The sequence below is a fragment of the Apodemus sylvaticus genome, chromosome 3, assembly GCF_947179515.1.
Source record: "Apodemus sylvaticus chromosome 3, mApoSyl1.1, whole genome shotgun sequence".
NCBI lineage: Eukaryota > Metazoa > Chordata > Mammalia > Rodentia > Muridae > Apodemus > Apodemus sylvaticus.
In genome coordinates this window covers 158,699,115-158,716,125 of record NC_067474.1, presented here as the reverse complement: position 1 = coordinate 158,716,125, position 17,011 = coordinate 158,699,115, and the positions used below count along the sequence as shown (strand labels likewise).

Sequence of the window (17,011 nt, the reverse complement as noted above, 5' to 3'; positions counted from 1 at the left end):
AGGTGAAGTCAACCACAACTCTCAGGGGATAGTGAGCACAGTGAGGCTTCTTGTAGTTCTACAATGTAAGCAGCATTGAGACACATCCTCAGGGCAGAGGATGAGCCACTGGACATAGTACCTCTCATAAAAATAAGTGCCAAGTGCTGTGTGTGTGCACACACATACATGTGCATGCATTGTATTAGTGTGTGAGTATGTTCAGATTTAAGTGTGGGTACACTCACCCATGCATATGTATGTGGGGAGTTCAGATGTTGGCATGGGGCATCTCCCTCCATCAGTTTCCACCTTACGTTTTTTTCTTATTTAGTTTTATTTTCCTTATTTACTTTTTATTCATAACCATAAATTAACTTTGCAATCCAGCTAGACTTGAAGTGGAATGAGGAAAAAATGGAACCCAAAGAACTTCAGCGAGAGCAGAGATTACAGGGTATTGTGAGCAGATGGGGTGGGGACGCTCTCCTGAGCGATAGAAGGAATGGTATGATGGATAAAATGCCCACAAGTCAAAAGAAATTAGAGTTGTCCACAGTCGGAAATGGTGATCTTCTTGCTGGTCTTGCCATCCCTGGATCCAAAATGCCCCATGGCTTCCACAATGCTCATGCCTTCTCTCACCTTCCCAAAGACCACACACTTGCCATGCAGCCTTTCAGTCTTGGCAGTGCAGATAAAAAAAACAAAACAAAACAAAACAAAACTAAGAACCATTTGTGTTTGGCCCAGAATTTGCCATGGACAAGAGTCCAGGACCTGTATGCTTCAGGATGAAGTTCTCATCCTCAAATTTCTCTCCGTAGATGGACCTGCCACCAGTGCCTTTATGACATGTGAAGTCACCACCCTGGCGCATGAATCCTGAAATCATTCTGTGAAAGGAGGAACCCTTATAGCCAAATCCTTTCCATCCAGCGCTCAGGGCATGAAAGTTTTCTGCTGTCTCTGTAACTTTGTCTAGGAACAGTTTGAAGGAGCCAGCCATGGCCCAAGGGCTCATCATAGGCCATGATGTCGAAGAGCACGGTGGGGTTGACCATGGCTGCAGCAAGTGGCAAAAAGCAACAGTGGCGTCAGCAAAGCCCACCTTACTTTTTGAAATGGGCTCTCTCACTGAACCTGGGACTCACGGTTTTGGCTAGACTAGTTGTTCAGTGCAGCTATGGGATCAATCTTTCTGCTTACTGCTCCAGTGGCATGGCTACAGCCATGACACTGCACCAGATTTTTTTTTATAGGTGCTGAGGATGTAAACTCAGCTCCTCATGCTTGTTTAGCAAGCACTTCACCTAATATGCTATCTCCCCAGTCCTCTGATAAATGTTCTTTACACCTTTATAATACAGGCACAGAAGGCATGTTGGCTGATTCAAGCCAACAACAAATTGCAGTCTTCCTGCTTATTTCAAGTGGGAACCAAATGAACACCAGGCTCTGTGTCTGGTTCTGAATATCACAGAAGCAACACAGCTCCCTGAGAATCCTTTAGTTTCAGACAAGCCAGTATGCTTATTGGATGCTCTGTCAACCTGTATTCTCCAAGCAATGTTCCCACTCTGTGAATGCCATAATCTCAAAAATCACTTCTTTCTCAAGGCTTGTGTATCTCTGAGCTTGTACTGGTTGTATGGATATGGTGCTGTAATATTCTGACAGTATCTCTTACAACCTAAGATACTGGAATTTTTGCTGGACCTCACAGCCAGAGTTAATAGTACCCCTTGAAGTTACTTAAGATTTAAGAGTGCTACCCTAAGCCGGGCGGTGGTGGCACATGCTTGTAATCCCAGCACTCTGAGAGGCACAGGCGGGTGGATTTCTGAGTTTGAGGCCAGCCTGGTCTACAGAGTGAGTTCCAGGACAGCCAGGGCTATACAGAAAAACCCTGTCTCGAAAAAACCAAATCAAAAAAAAAAAAAAAAGAAAAAGAAAGAAAAAAGAAAAAAGAGTGCTACCCTACTGTGTACTCAGAATGTTTAACCTGCCCTTAAGAGAACAATCTAACAGGCATTTTACTTACCATAGATTTCCCATGTGGTCAACTTTTATATCCTATGTTAATGCATAACTAGAATCTTAAGTTATATACTCTTCTTGCTCTTAACTCAGGAAACTCATATATATCATTTACTAAAAGCAATAAGTATAGAAGTTGAAAGCAACTTCCCAAACATCTTCTATAAAGGTTGAAAACAAACCAGTCATGGATACTAGTTGTTAAACAGTCATGTTTGTTGTCTGTGTCAGTTGGTATCAATTGGATCTAGTAACTTAATCCCTTGTAAAACTCTGTTAAAGATTTCTGTAATGTTTCCCCTTCCTTCCTCCTGTGATGTTTTCTGTGCTGTCCAGTAAATACGAAGTGAAGCCCTTTATGAGGAACAATCTCAACATTGACAGAGACTGCACTCACATTTACACACACACAGTTCATACAATAGCTAGAAACCCATAGAGATAGATATGCAGACATGGGCCACTATGACCATCTGGATAACTTTTTATATAGTTCCAGTATCTATGTACTATTGACTGGTGTGTGTGTGTGTGTGTGTGTGTGTGTAGACAACTGTGGCTTCCTTCTCCAGGGAGTTCACAACCTGAGACTACCTTCAAACACCTCCTATGGAGACTAACTAAACCCTCCTCCTCGATATACCTAATAAACATGCTGAGGTTCCAGGTTCACAAAATATCAGTAGTATTAGCAGAACGCTATCAGATTTCAGCTTTGTTGTACGTATGTCTCCTTTCTTCGTGCCTTCTCTTCCCCTAACCTGAGTTCTGAGACTCAAGACATGTGGGTCTTAACATTTCGTCTATAAGTAAAAAGAAAAAAATGCTTTGAATCTAAGCTTGATGTCCATGTATTCTCAATGTGTCTGTGAGACTGGAGTCTAATTTGGTAACTTTCAAGTCAGTTAAAAAATCTCAGATTCATTTTGAGGTTCTCCCTTGACATCCAGAACATTGTTGAGTTTCCTCTGGAGAGGAAGCTGAAGGAATACTGGGAGGGGTGGGATATTCTTTCTGATTGTGGTGTGCTGATTTCCCAGGCACCTGTAGTACATGATTCTACATGATTCTCTAGCACTGGGATCCTGCTGCATTAGCTTCTCCAACTGTAGGTCCTACATAATTAATTCCTTCTAGTGTCCAGCTCCTGAAGCATACTGCAGACATGACATTCAAAACTGAACAGCCTCCCTTGTGTGATGGTTAGTGTTAATTGTCATCTTGACATGCTCCAGAAGCATGTAGAAGCTGGGCTTCTGGGCATGCCCATTTGGAGGGTATCTTAATTATATGAATTCATGTGGGAAGATCATCTTAATTGTCATGCCCATTACTTGGGGAGGGAATCCTGGACTCTGCAGAGGAGATAATTTGAGTTCTAGCATGGATACATTCATGACTCTCTGCTTCTTGAGGAAACATGGCCAGCTGGCTGAAGATCCTGTTGTTTTGTTTTCTCTGACCATGATGGGTTTGTACCTTGAACTGTGAGTTAAAACAAGCCCTTTCTCCTTTAAGTTGTTTTCATTAGAGTACTTATCACAATAAGGAGAAAAAGTAAGATGCTTGAGTACCACTCAGCCAGGTTTGCTGCAAACTGAAACTACTTTCCCAAGGCACACCTAATTCTAGATGACAGGATGTTGACTTATTGATGGTCATGATCCTTTTTTCCTGAGAGTAGCCCCTGTGCCTTGTATCCAAGAATCACTGTCTACATATATCTTCTGGGTGGAGTCTAATTATTCTTCCATCTAAAGTATTCACTATTTTCTCTTTATATAATGGAAACCACATAAGGTCTTCAGTGCAGCAGAGTGGTATAAGGCTTGATAAAGGGCCATCATGGATTCTGCGCAGTTTTTCATGGGACAAAACAGGACAGACAGACTATATCTACAAGTGATGCAAGACTATGGTGATGCAAGACTGCAAAGACATGCTTCAAGGTCTGCTATGGAGAAGCAGATAGTTTTTCTCTTACTAACTGATCTAGAGAAAAAAAGCACTGGACAGGTGGCCTGGTGCTTTTCCAAATGCCTTGCACCATATTTACCTGACTCAGTGGAGACACCACAGCTGGAGAGCAGCTGTAATTGGAATCACTGCATGAGTATCTCCAGGATCATCCACACTGATTCCCCAAGGTCTGTTAGACTTATGAGCATTGCAGATAGATGAGTTAGAACAAGGAGTGATGTGTGCTCTTGTGAAGATTTTGTGGTGATCTTGACGTTTGCAGTGCTTTGTAGGATACATCACTGATTTTCTTTATCATCTGTGCAGAGAGGGTGAGACCCACATGACTCCTCCACAGTGACTCCCATTCCATGACCAGAGTGTTAGTGTGCCATTCTTTGATTTTCCCAGTATACCTATTGTATGGACAATACAGCCAGCAGATGAGCACACCTATGAATTCTGTCTGTGGGTCAAGAAGACCAGTTGAGGCTAGAGGTTGCCCATCACCCAATCACAGTAAGCCCTGCCTTCATCTCAGTAGACTCAATAGCCATGTTATTCTTCAGGATTAATATCCATTCAAAACAGATGCCTACTGCTTCCTGGCAACTGGAGTATCTTCTTTTTTGCCTATGTACATTCAGTCTCTAAACTTCTCAGGATTTTCACTATGGAGATTTGGAGAGGACTGAAAACAGAGGGAGAACTGGACAAGGCAGTCACTACATGTAACAATATTTCCCAAGAAAGCAAAATCAAGAGATCCCCAAGTTCAAGGCCAGGCTTACCATCATAGTAAAATGCTGTCTCATGTAATAGATCAGTTAACTAAAAAATAAATTCATTATTGCTGCAAAGATTCAAGGCCTTCCCTTATGGAGATTTGATTTGTATTCATCTGTAGGAAGTTGAGTGTCATCTCATGGCTGAAGTGGAAACTTCTGGCTTGTTTGGAAAGGCAGTTATATAAAATGATGTCTTGCTGAGGCACACAGGTGAAAGGATGCCTTGGTAAAGTAACTCTGAAACAATGCTTTTGTGAAGCAGACACAGGTGAAAAGATGCGGGATGAAGGAGTATAAATATGACCCCACAGACAGCGGTGCAGTAGCATTGAGCATTGGTTTGGTTTGCCCTGCCTTGCTATTCTTTGCTAACAATATGCCTGTATTGGTTCACCTTACATAGCATTGGTGAGCTGTACTTGTAATGTTGCCATTGAGAGAAACTTGCCAAAGAACTGCTTGTGAGGCTCCTGCAGCAGCTTGCCCTCTCTATAGCTTCAGGCTGGTTGGCGAGCCTTGCTGTTTCTTTGGGATTGAACTACATCTGCTGGTTCATGCCTGGCGTACTGGTCTGCAGCTGCTGAGTTGTATTTGCTGTTTGCTATGGAACCGAACTGCTGCCAAAAAAGATTGAATCTCAACCCCGAAGCACTATTGCTAAACAGGTGCACTTCCCTTATATCCTACTAACTTTTCTCTCCCATTCCCTCTGTTGGGTGATGGGCAAGAAGAGAAGTTGGACCTTATTAAAGTACACTGCAATTTATACCTACACAAGGTACTTGATTTTTATCATGTTTTCTCTTATATCCAATGATCCTCTAAAAATTTGCTAATAGAGTTCATTCATGGACACTATGGCTCCTCACTCACAACCACAATCCCGGATAGCAGATCACAGTGACTGTTCATATATCCTTCCTGCCCTTTCAAAGCTAAATGCCTCGAATTTATCCTAATCACTCTCAGTTTTACTCTAAGACCTCATCTTATTTTGCTCTCTGTATTCAGTAAGGCAAAAGATGGAAGCTGCAGGTTAGTTGCACCTATTGTAGTGAGAACAGGGGCTGGCATGTAAAAATAGGTTACTGTGGTGGTACATGCATTTGGTTCTAGCACCCAGGAGGCAGAGGCAAGTGTGGCAGCATCTCCAGTGTCTGGATACTATTAAGGAGCATATATTAATGTGGCATTATACCATGATTGCCCCTGACTTACAAGGATGAGCACCCAAAGCACAGTTTTATTAAGGATGTAGGTGTCCCAACCATTATGGTAAAAGCATATTTCTATGAGTTTGTGCCAAACCTGGTCTAACAGAGAGTTCCAGGACAGCCAGTGCTATGTACTGAGATATTGTCTCAAAACCAAATCAAAACAATGATAACAACTAAGAACCTTGTTTTTGTCAGCCTGGAGAGATGAATAATAGGCTAAGAGCACACAGTACTCTTACAAAAGACTCGAAGTAGCTTCCCTGCTTTATAACAACCACTTATAATTCCAGCACCATGAGATCCTAAACCCTCTTCTCGTCTCCATGGGTGTGGCATTCATGTGCATTTGTACACATTAATATGCAGTCCTGAACACACATAATCAAAAATAAAAATATATCTTAAAAAGGACTGTGCCATAGGAATAACATAGAACTATAGCCATCTCACCCAAAGGAATCCTCAAATTCAATGCAATTCCCCATCAAAATTTCAACACAATTCTTTTTGGAACTTGAAAAACATATTCAGGCTGGCGAGATGGCTCAGCAGTTAAAAGAACTGACTGCTTTTCCAAAGATCCTGAGTTCAAATCCCAACAACCACATGGTAGCTCACAACCATCCGTAATGAGATCAGATGCCCCTGTCTAGTGTGTCTGAAAAACAGCTACAGTGTTTAATAAATAAATAAATTAATTAATAATAATAAATTAATTAATCTTTTTTTAAAAAGGAAAATAAAAACATACTCAGCTTCATATAGAAAAAGAAAAACTCAGGATAGCGAAAAAGAATTCTATATAATAAAAGAACTTCTGGAGGTATCACAATCCTTGGTTTCAAGCTATACTACAGAGCTATACTAATAAAAAATTGCATGATATTGGCAGAAAAAAGACAGGTTGATCCATCAATGGAGACAAATTGAAGACCCTGGTGAAAATTCACACATATATGGACATCTGATTGTTGATAAAGAATCCAGAAATATACAATGGAAAAAAAAGAAAGTATCTTAAACACATGGTGCTGGTTTGACTGGATATCAGCAGATAGAAGAATACAAATCTACCACCCTCTACAAAGCAAAAGGTCCAGGGGAATCAATGAGACCTCAGCATAAAACCTGATACACTGAACCTGATAGAAGAAAAAGTAGGGAATAGCCTTGAACACATTGGCGGAGGAGACAATTTCTATTTTTTTAATTCTTTTACTTATTGAATATAATCATTTACATTTTAAATGCTAAAACCTTTCCAGGTCCACACCCCCTACCCCACCTTGAAAACCCACAACCTCTCCTCCCACCCCCTGCCTCCAAGTATATGCCCCTTCACCTGACCCACTCCCCCTCCCCCCAATTTACCTTTCTTGAGGCATCTATTGAGCCTTCACAGGACCAAGGACCTTTCCTACCACTGATACCCAACAAGGCATTCCTCTGCCACATTTTTGGGTAGAAACATGTGCACCCTTTGGTTGATGGTTTAGTCCTGGGAGTCCTGGGGCATCTGGGTGGCCTACAACGTTGTTCTTCTCATGGGGCTGTAAACCCCTTGAGCTCCTCTAGTCTGCCCTCCAACTCCTCCATTGCCCACGCTCAGTCCAATGGTTGGCTGCTAGCATCTGCCTCTGTATGGGTAAAGCTTGGCTGGGTCCCTCTGGAGCCAACTAACAGGCTCCTTTTGGTATGCACTTCTTGTCCTTCATAATAGTGTTGGGGTTTGGTGACTGTTTATAGGATGAATCCGTAGGTAGGGCAGTCTCTGGGTGGCCTTTCATTCAGTCTCTGCTCCACATTTGTGAGGAGACTATTTCTTAAACAGAACACCAATAGTTCAGGCACTAAAATTGACAAATAGTAAATGGGGACTTAAGAAACTGAAAAGATTTTCTGAAAAGGAAAAAAGGGAAAACACCATCAAATGGCAGCCTACAGAATGGGAAAAAGTTTTCAGCTCCACATTGGACAGAGGACTAATTTCTAAAATATATAAAGAACTCAAGAAACAAGACACCAACAAACCAAAAAATTCTATTTAAAAAATGAAATCTAAACAGAATTCTTAACAGAGGAATCTCATATGACTGAGAAACACTGAAAGAAATGTTCAACATCCTTAGCCATCATGGAAATGCAAATCAAAATGACTCTGAGATTCCATCTTATACCTGTCAGAATGGTAATACCAAAGACACAAGTGACACTCATGTTGTCAAGGATGTATAGCAAGCAGAACACTTCACCATTGCTAATGGTAATGCAATCTTGTACAGCAACTTTGGAAATCAATATGGCAGTTTCCCTGAAAATTGGGAACCAACCCTGCTATACCACTCTTGGACATATACCCAAAGGCTGCTCCACTATACCATAAGGACACTTGCTCAATTATATTCATAGCAGCTTTGTTTGCAATAGCTAAACACTGGAAACAACCTAGATGTCCCTTAAAGAAACAATGAGTTAAGAAAATATGGTATGTTTACACAATTGAATATTGCTCAGCTGTTTAAAGTTAAATAATATCATGAAAATTTCAGGCAAATGGATAGAACTAGAAAAACTTATCATGAATGAGACGGCTTTGACCCAGAAAGACAAACATGGTATATACTCACTTTTAAATGGATATTAGCTGTAAATTAAAGGATAATTCACAGACTCAGAGAGACCAATAAACAAAGAGACCTCAAGGGGGATGAATGAATCTCCCTGGGAAGAGAAATTGTAATAAATATCTTGGGAGGACTGGTGGTGTGTAGGAATGGAACAGAAGGAATCAGGTTGGGAGAAGATGGAGGGATAGAATACTGGGGAGAGACAACTGAGACGGGGGTAGGGAACATCTCAGGGACAAGCTAGAAATATGGTGCAAATAAAATACCCAGGAATATACATGGGTGACTCTAGTAAGAAGTTCTAGTAATGGGAAATATAGAACCTGAACCAGCCATCTCACATAACCAGACAAGGCTTCCAGTGGAGGTGTTGGGACACCAACCCAGTCACAAAACCTTTGACCTACAAATAGTACTGCCAGAAAGACAAGATGGGGTAAAGGTGGAGCAGAAATTGTAGGAGTGGTCAACCAATGACTGGTTCAACTTGAGATCCATGCCACGAGAGGGAGCCCACTCCTGACACTGCCTAGAGTACAGAAACCAGAGGCCAGATAGCCCATGGAAATAGGGTAAAATCAAAAACAGCCAGGAAAAAAACCAATAAAATTATTCCTAATGATACTCTACTATACTCATAGACAGGCACCTAGTATAACATTCAGTAATTAATGGGAACAAATGCAGAGGCCCACAGCTAAACATTAGGCAGAGTTCTGGGAATACTTTTGGAAGATGGGAAAGACAGATAATAGGATACAGAAAGGACAAGGACACCACAAAGAACCCAGAGAATCAACTAACCTAGTCTCATAAAAGCTCACAGAGTCTGCACAGCTCTGACCAAGAACTTCTGCATATATGCTATGGTTGTGTAGCTTTGTCTTCTTGTGGTACCCCTAACCGTGAGAGCAGGCCCTGTCTCTGACTTTTTTTTTACTTGCTTTAGGATCACTTTCATCCTACTGGGTTGCATCATGCAGTCTTAATATGAGTGGAGGTGCCTAGTCTTATTGCAACTTGAGATGCCATGTTTGATTAATTTCTATCAGAGGTCTTCCAATTTTTGAAGGGAAAATGAGGAGGAGTGGGCAGGGCAGGAGAGGAGGGAGAGAGAGGAACTGGGAGAGTAGGCAAATAAGAAACTGTGGTTAGGACATGATACATGAGAGAAGAATAAATAACAAAGGTAAAAATAAAAAGAACCAAGACCACCACTTCTGCTCAAATACCTGGCCTAAGAGGACCAGGGTTTAGATTTAAAATCACATATCATGATGATGTTAGAGGACCTTAAGAATGACATAAATAACTCCGTTAAAGAAATACAGGAGAACACAGGTAAAAAGGTAGAGGCCCTTAAAGAGGGAACACAAAAATTCCTTAAGGAATTATAGGAAAACACAAAGAAACGGGTGAAGGGATTGAACAAAACCATCCAGGATCCAAAAAGGAAAAGAGAAACAATAAAGAAATCACAAAGGGAGAAAACCCTGGAGATAGAAAACCTAGGAAAGAGATCAAGAGTCATAGATGCAAGCATAACCAGCAGAATACAAGAATACAAGAGATAGAAGAAGGAATCTCAGGTGCAGAAGATACCATAGAAAACACTGACACAACAATCAAAGAAAATGCAAAATGCAAAAAGCTCCTAACCCAAAACATTCAGGAAATCCAGGATAAAATGGAAGAACCAAACCTGAGAATAAAATGTATCGAGACAGTAAAGATTCCCAACTTATAGGGCCAGTAAATATCTTAAACAAAATTATAGAAGAAAACCTCCCTAACCAAGAGAAGGAGATAGATGCCCATAAACATACAAGAAGCCTACAGAACTCCAAATAAATTGGACCAGAAAAAGAAATTCCTCCTGTCACAAAATAGCCAAAACACCAAATACACAAAACAAAGAAAGAATATTAAAAGCAGTAAGGGAAAAAGTTCAAATAACATATAAAGGCAGATCTATCAGAATTACACCAGACTTCTCATGAGAAACTATGAAAGCTAGAAGATCCTGGGAAGATGTCATACAGACCCTAAGAGAACACATGCCAGCCCAGACTACTATACCCAGCAAAACTCTCAATTACCATAGATGGAGAAACCAAGATATTCCATGGAAAAAACAAATTTACTTAATATCTCTGCACAAATCCAGCCCTACAAGGAAAATAGATGGAAAACTCCAACACAAGGAGGGAAACTACACCCTAGAAAAAGCAAGAAAGTAATCTTTTTTTTTTAAAGTAATCTTCTTTTAACAACCCCAAAAGAAGATAGCCACACAAACATAGTTCCACCTCTAACAACAAAAATACCAGAAAGCAACAATCACTATTATGGCTGAGAAGCACCTAAAGTAATGTTCAACATCCTTACTCATCAGGGAAATGTAAATCAAAATGACCCTGAGAGTCCACTTCACACTATTCAGAATGGTTAAGATCAAAAACTCAGGGGACAGCAGATGTTGGCAGGGATATGGAGAAAGAGGAACACTCCACCATCACTGGTGGGATTTCAGGCTGGTACAACCACTCTGCAAATCAGTCTGGCAGTTCCTCAGAAAATTGGACATAGTACTACTGGAGGACCCAGCTATACCACTCCTGGGCATATACCCAGAAGATGTTCCAACATGTAATAAGGACAGATGCTTCACTAAGTTCATAACAGTCATAGCTATACTAACCAGAAGCTTGAAACAACCCAGATGTCCCTCAGGAGAGGAATGGATACAGAAAATGTGGTACATTTACACAATGGAGTATTACTCAGCTATTAAAAACAATGATGATGAAATACTCAGGCAAATGGATGGAATCTAGAAAATATCGTCCTGAGTTAGGTAACTCTGTCACAAAAGAACACACATGGTATGTACTCACTGATAAATGTTAAAGAGCATGGAATACCCATGATACAACTCAGGGACCACATGAAGCTCAAGAGGAAGGAAGACCAAAGAGGGGATGCTTCAGTCCTACTTAGAAAGGGGAACAAAATAATCAAGGGAAGTAGAGGGTGGGTGTGACTTGGCATGAGGAGAGTAAGGGGAGGAGAAAAAGAGAGGCAGAAACATCTTGGAAGGAGGTAGAGGAGATGTACAGAGAGTCAGGAAATTGAACAGAGGTGTGTAGCAATGGTAAATGGTGAACTGGGGGTAGCAACTAGAAAGTCCCAGATGCCAGGCAAGCAAGAGCTTCCCAGGACCCCACAGGGATGACACTAGCTGAAATACCCCACAAAGAGGAGGGAGAACCTGTCGAGACCATACCTTGAGGTTAGGCATGGCTCATTGGTTGAGGGATAGGGTCTCCCACCTATCTCCAAAATTTTAACCCAGAATTGCTCCTATCAAAAGGAAATAAAGGGACAAAGAGTAGAACAGAGACTGAAGGAAAGGCCATCCAGAGACTGCCCTACCTGAGGATCCATCCCACATGCAAACACCAAACGCAGACACTATTGCTGATGCCAAGAAGTACTTGCTGACAAGAGCCTGATACAGCTATCTCCTGAGAGGCTCTGCCAGATCCTGACCAATACGGATGAGGATACTTGCAGCCAAACATTGGACTGAGCACAGGGACCCCAGTGGAGGAGTTAGGGGAAGGATTAAGGGAGCTGAAGGGGCCTTATCTGATATCAATGGGAGGAGAAGCCCTTGGTCCTGTGAAGGCTTGATGCCCCAGAGTAGAGGAATGCTAGGGCCATGAGGTGGGAAGGGGTAGGTTGGTGGGAGAGCAGCCTCATAGAAACAGGATGAGGGGGGACAGGATAAGGGATTTGCAGAGGGGAAACCGGGAAAGGGGATAACATTTTAAATGTAAACAAATAAAATATCCAATTTTTTAAAATCCAATTTTAAATATCCAATATTTAATAAAAAAATAACCATGTCATCAGCATCTTTTCCTCTCTTCATGGATGAGAATAAACAGGCCTGAGACATTACTATTAACTAGAAGGCAGTAAACCCAAAAATATTGTCTGGGGATAATGAATATTTAAGTTTTTAAGGAGTGTTTTAAAGTTCTGCCAATACCCAACAAATACAGACGTGGGTGCTCCCAGCCAACCATTGGACTGAGCAAAAGGTTCCCAATGGAGGAGCCAAATAAAGGACCCAAGGAGCTCAAGGAGCTGTCAGCCTCATAGGAGGAAAAACATTATGAGCCAACCAATACCCCCAGAGCTCCCAGGGACTAAACCAAAGAATACATATGGAGGGACCCATGGCTCCAGCTGCATATGTAGCAGAGGATGGCCTTGTTGGACATCAAAGGGAGGAGAGGCCCCTGGCCCTGAGAAAGCTTGATGCCCCAGTACAGGGGAATACCAGGACAGGAAATCAGGAGTGGGTGAGTTAGCGAGCAGGGGGAAGGGGGGATAGGATAGGGTGTTTTCAGAGGGGAAACCAGAAAGGGGATAACATTTGAAATGTAAATAAAGGAAATATCTAATGAAAAAATAAAGTTGATCTTGTAGCTTCAAATGAGAAGTAGCAACATCAAAATGGCAAAAGTATATAAAACACAAGTTTGAAAATTAAGGTAACACATAGAGAATTAAAGTTTAATTGGCTGAGGATGGAGCAGAGTTTGATGAGAACAATCCTGGTGTTGTATCAAAGTTTAACAAGGGGTAGGGCAAAGTGTCCTAGGTAAGTTCCCAGTCCACAGTTTTGTTTAAATCAGCTAAGTTTGATATGGGCGTTTCTCTTTCTTTTGAAAAATATTTATTTTATTATTTTAATGAATTATTATGTGTATGTGGAGAGAAGATTATATGTACATAAGTACAGATGTTCAAAGAAGCCAGATGGGTCACATCCCCCTGAAATTATAGACCACTATGAGCCTACCAATATGGATACTGACAACCAAAATCAGCTCCTCTGCAAGAGCGATGTTTGTTCTCAACTCTTAAGGCATCTCTCCAGCCCCACAGGAAATTATCTTACTGTAACAGTAGCCCCAAATATTATCAAGCATGAGCTTTCTCTTGTCACTAGACAAAATGATCACAGAGCAACTTATGATGATACAGCCCAGTTGCAAAATCCACATAGGACATAGAGATAAGAAAGGGGAAGGAGCAAAGAAGTTACCCTGTGTAACATCAGGTGCTGGGGTGAGAATTCACACCCACACTGCCTTAGTTACATAATGTCCTCATGCCCTCTGCCTCTGTCTTTCCTTAGGTTGGGGTGTATAAGCTGGCCAGAGTTGAGACTGAATAAGGCAGTCTGACAAATGGTGAGGCCTTCCCCACTGGAGACACAGAAAGGCCATTCTACTACCTTAGTAGGAGATCCCTCACTTACTCACCTGGTGAATTCCTGTGAGTTTTAACTGCATCCTTTTGGAGATGGGATGCAGGAACAAAATATCCCCAGTGGATATTGACTGATGAGCAACCAGTCAGATACAGCATCTCGATGCTTAGGGCTTAAACATTTGAGGTCTTTTATCAGATGGATAACACCCTAATTGGTGTTATCATTGCTAACATCTCTTAAGTTATTGTACTTTTCTTTTATTTTTGAGATTACAATATAATTACATCATTATCCCTTTCCCTTCCCTCCCTCCAAACCTTGCTGTATTTGAAATTTATGTCTTTTTTACATCATTTTTATAGTTGTAAATGTAACACTCTAATATCTTTAATTAATAAGTGGTTGCTAATTATAAGCACTTACTGCCTAGATTGAAAATGTCACATGACTTTTTTTTGTGTCACCAAAGTACTTTTTGATTTACTGCCTAAAGTTCCTTGTCTTGGGGTTTCTATTGACAACAAAATACAATGACTGAACACATGTTGGGGAGGAAAGGGCTAATCTGGCTTACACTTCTATACTCCTGCCCATCATCAAAGGAGGTCAGGACAGAACCCCACACAGGGAAAGAACCTGGAGGCAGGAGTTGATGCAGAGGCCATAAATGGGTGCTGCTTACTGGTTTGCTCCTCATAGTTTGCTCAGCCTGCTTTCTTATAGAACCCAGAACCACAAGCACAGGGGTGGCACCATTTACAAGGGGCTGGGCCATCCCCCAATAATCACTAGTGAAGAAAATGCCCTGCATCTGGATCTTATAGACATTTTTTCAATTGAGGTTCCTTCCTTTCAGGTTAACTCTAGCTTGTGTGTACGGGACATAAAACTAAGCAGCACAGTATCACTCCCCAGACATTTTCCTTTTTTCAAGCTGCCAGTTTACTTTTATGTCTGTACTTATTCTATCTTTTCACCCACCCTCTCTCCTTTCTTAAAGACGAGAATCAAGTATTCCTTGATTTTTATTTTTATTTTTTTGTGTATGCATGTTTTTTTGCCTGTGTGTGTGTCTGTGTACCATGTGCATACCTGGTGTTTGTGGAGGGCAGAAGAGGGCATATGTTCCCCTATAACTGGAGTTACAGATGGTTGTGGGCCACCATGTGGGTTTTGGGAATGGAGCTTGTGTCCTCTGCAAGAGCTCTGCAAAGAACCAGTGCTCCTAACTGCTGCGTCATCCCTCCAGGCCCCAGAATTCAATATTCGTAAGTAATAAGGCAAATATCCACTATATCAGCCTTCTGTTTTCTCATCTGTCCAGAGGGCAAAATCCTTTGCCCAGTCTGTCTTACAAACATGTAATTCCAGATCCTTCTAAGAATAGAAAACTTGTTAAAACATGAGTGGGTTGGGAGATGTGGACGGACAGGTGTTTGGTGGCTGACATAGACTAATGGCATGTAACTGTGATGATTTCCTGCAAGACGATGGACTTGGCCTCAGAGTCAGGTTTGAACAGAATTAGATTTAAACCAACTTGAATTTGAATTAAATGGCATTTTATCTCTGTGATGCAACCCTCTTGACAACTGACTGAATGTAGCCAGATTGCTTTATATGCATGGTTTCTGCCTCTGATTAAGACATCAGACTAGAAGCTGCCTCTGTGTGGCCAGGTGACAAAGAATCAGAATAAATATAGAGAGAGGCTCTATCCCAATGAAAGAAAGCAAGTAAGAATCTCAGAAATTCACAAGAGCAACCCAAAATTATGGCAAGAGATAAGCTGACTTGGACAGAAAAGAAGCCAAGCTGGACATAGTTCCAGAACCAGGGTTCCACAGCAGGTGGAAGGGGAGTGGACGTGGAAGCCTCCGCCAATAGAAGCCAGGCAGCCCTGTAGAAAAGGCACTACTGGTCCTTCCTTTGGACAAGCCAAAATCCTCACAAGCCTCAAGACTAGTTGAGGGTCTTGAGACCTTGCGAGACTACAACCTCTGAATGTCAGTAAGACTACTTCACACCCGCATAGCATTCCCCCCTGGAGATAATATCTAGGAAATCTTGAAAGGATGAAGACAGACAGGCCCTCCCTGAGTTATACTTATAACCCGCTTAGTGCTGTGGCTCCTTTCCACACTGCCAATGCACTTGGGAGGCACCCTGATGCACACACCAGTAGTAGAAGCAGGGGAGTCTCAGGTGTAAGCACCATTATAAAACACAGGAAAAGTGTCACAAATCTAACGTGCCCCAAACACTGGCAGCCTCCAGGTTTTGAATATCCAGACTCTGTCTTATGCTTTGTCTTTTAGTTTCCTTTTGATTTTTCCCTTTTAATTACTTTTTCATTGCTATATTTTCTTACCAATTTTTTTAAATAAAAAGTTTTCTTTTTTCAAACTTCTTTTTCATTTGCAAACTAGTTGACTGGATAAAAAAAAAAAAACTAGATCCAAGTTCATGCTGTCTGTAAGAAACAGAGTTCACAGCTAAAGACATCCACAGACCGAGAGTCAGAATATAAAAATCCACCAGGAGACTTGAAAAATGGCTCAGTGGTTAAGAGCACTGGCTCCCCTTCCAAAGGATGGGAGTCAAATTCCCAGCACCCATGTGGTGGCTCACAACTGTCTGCAACCCCAGTCTCAGAGGATTGGATGCGCTCTTCTGACTTTTGCAAGAACTGCACGCATGTAATGCACAGACATGCATGCAGGCAAAACCCCCATACACAAAATGTAAAAGGAAATAAACCTCAAAAAGTAAAAAAAATGGACCATTTAAGAGGGCTCAGGATAAGATGAAATTACTACCCAATCCCAGTAGACCTTTAAAGAAGAGCTAATGTCAAAGATCTTCAAGTTATTCCACAAAGTGGAAAGAGGAACACTCCTCAGCCATTCTACAAAGCCAGCCGCATTTCAAATCCAAATCAGGTACAGAAACAATAATAGCAACATAAAAAGTCTCTACCAGACAATCTCCTCAATGACCACAGCTTAAAATAAATCAGTAAATTTCCTTCAAACCACATTCAAGATCGCATTAAGAAAGTCATCCCACAGATTCAAACTTGGCTGAATATATACAAATCAATAAAGG

The 17,011-nt window shown here is 41.4% G+C and overlaps 1 pseudogene; it reads right to left on the bottom strand.

Moving 5' to 3' along the window:
* Positions 1 to 500: 500 nt before the first annotated feature.
* On the bottom strand, positions 501 to 1,043 carry LOC127680176 (peptidyl-prolyl cis-trans isomerase A-like; annotated as a pseudogene).
* Positions 1,044 to 17,011: the final 15,968 nt, after the last annotated feature.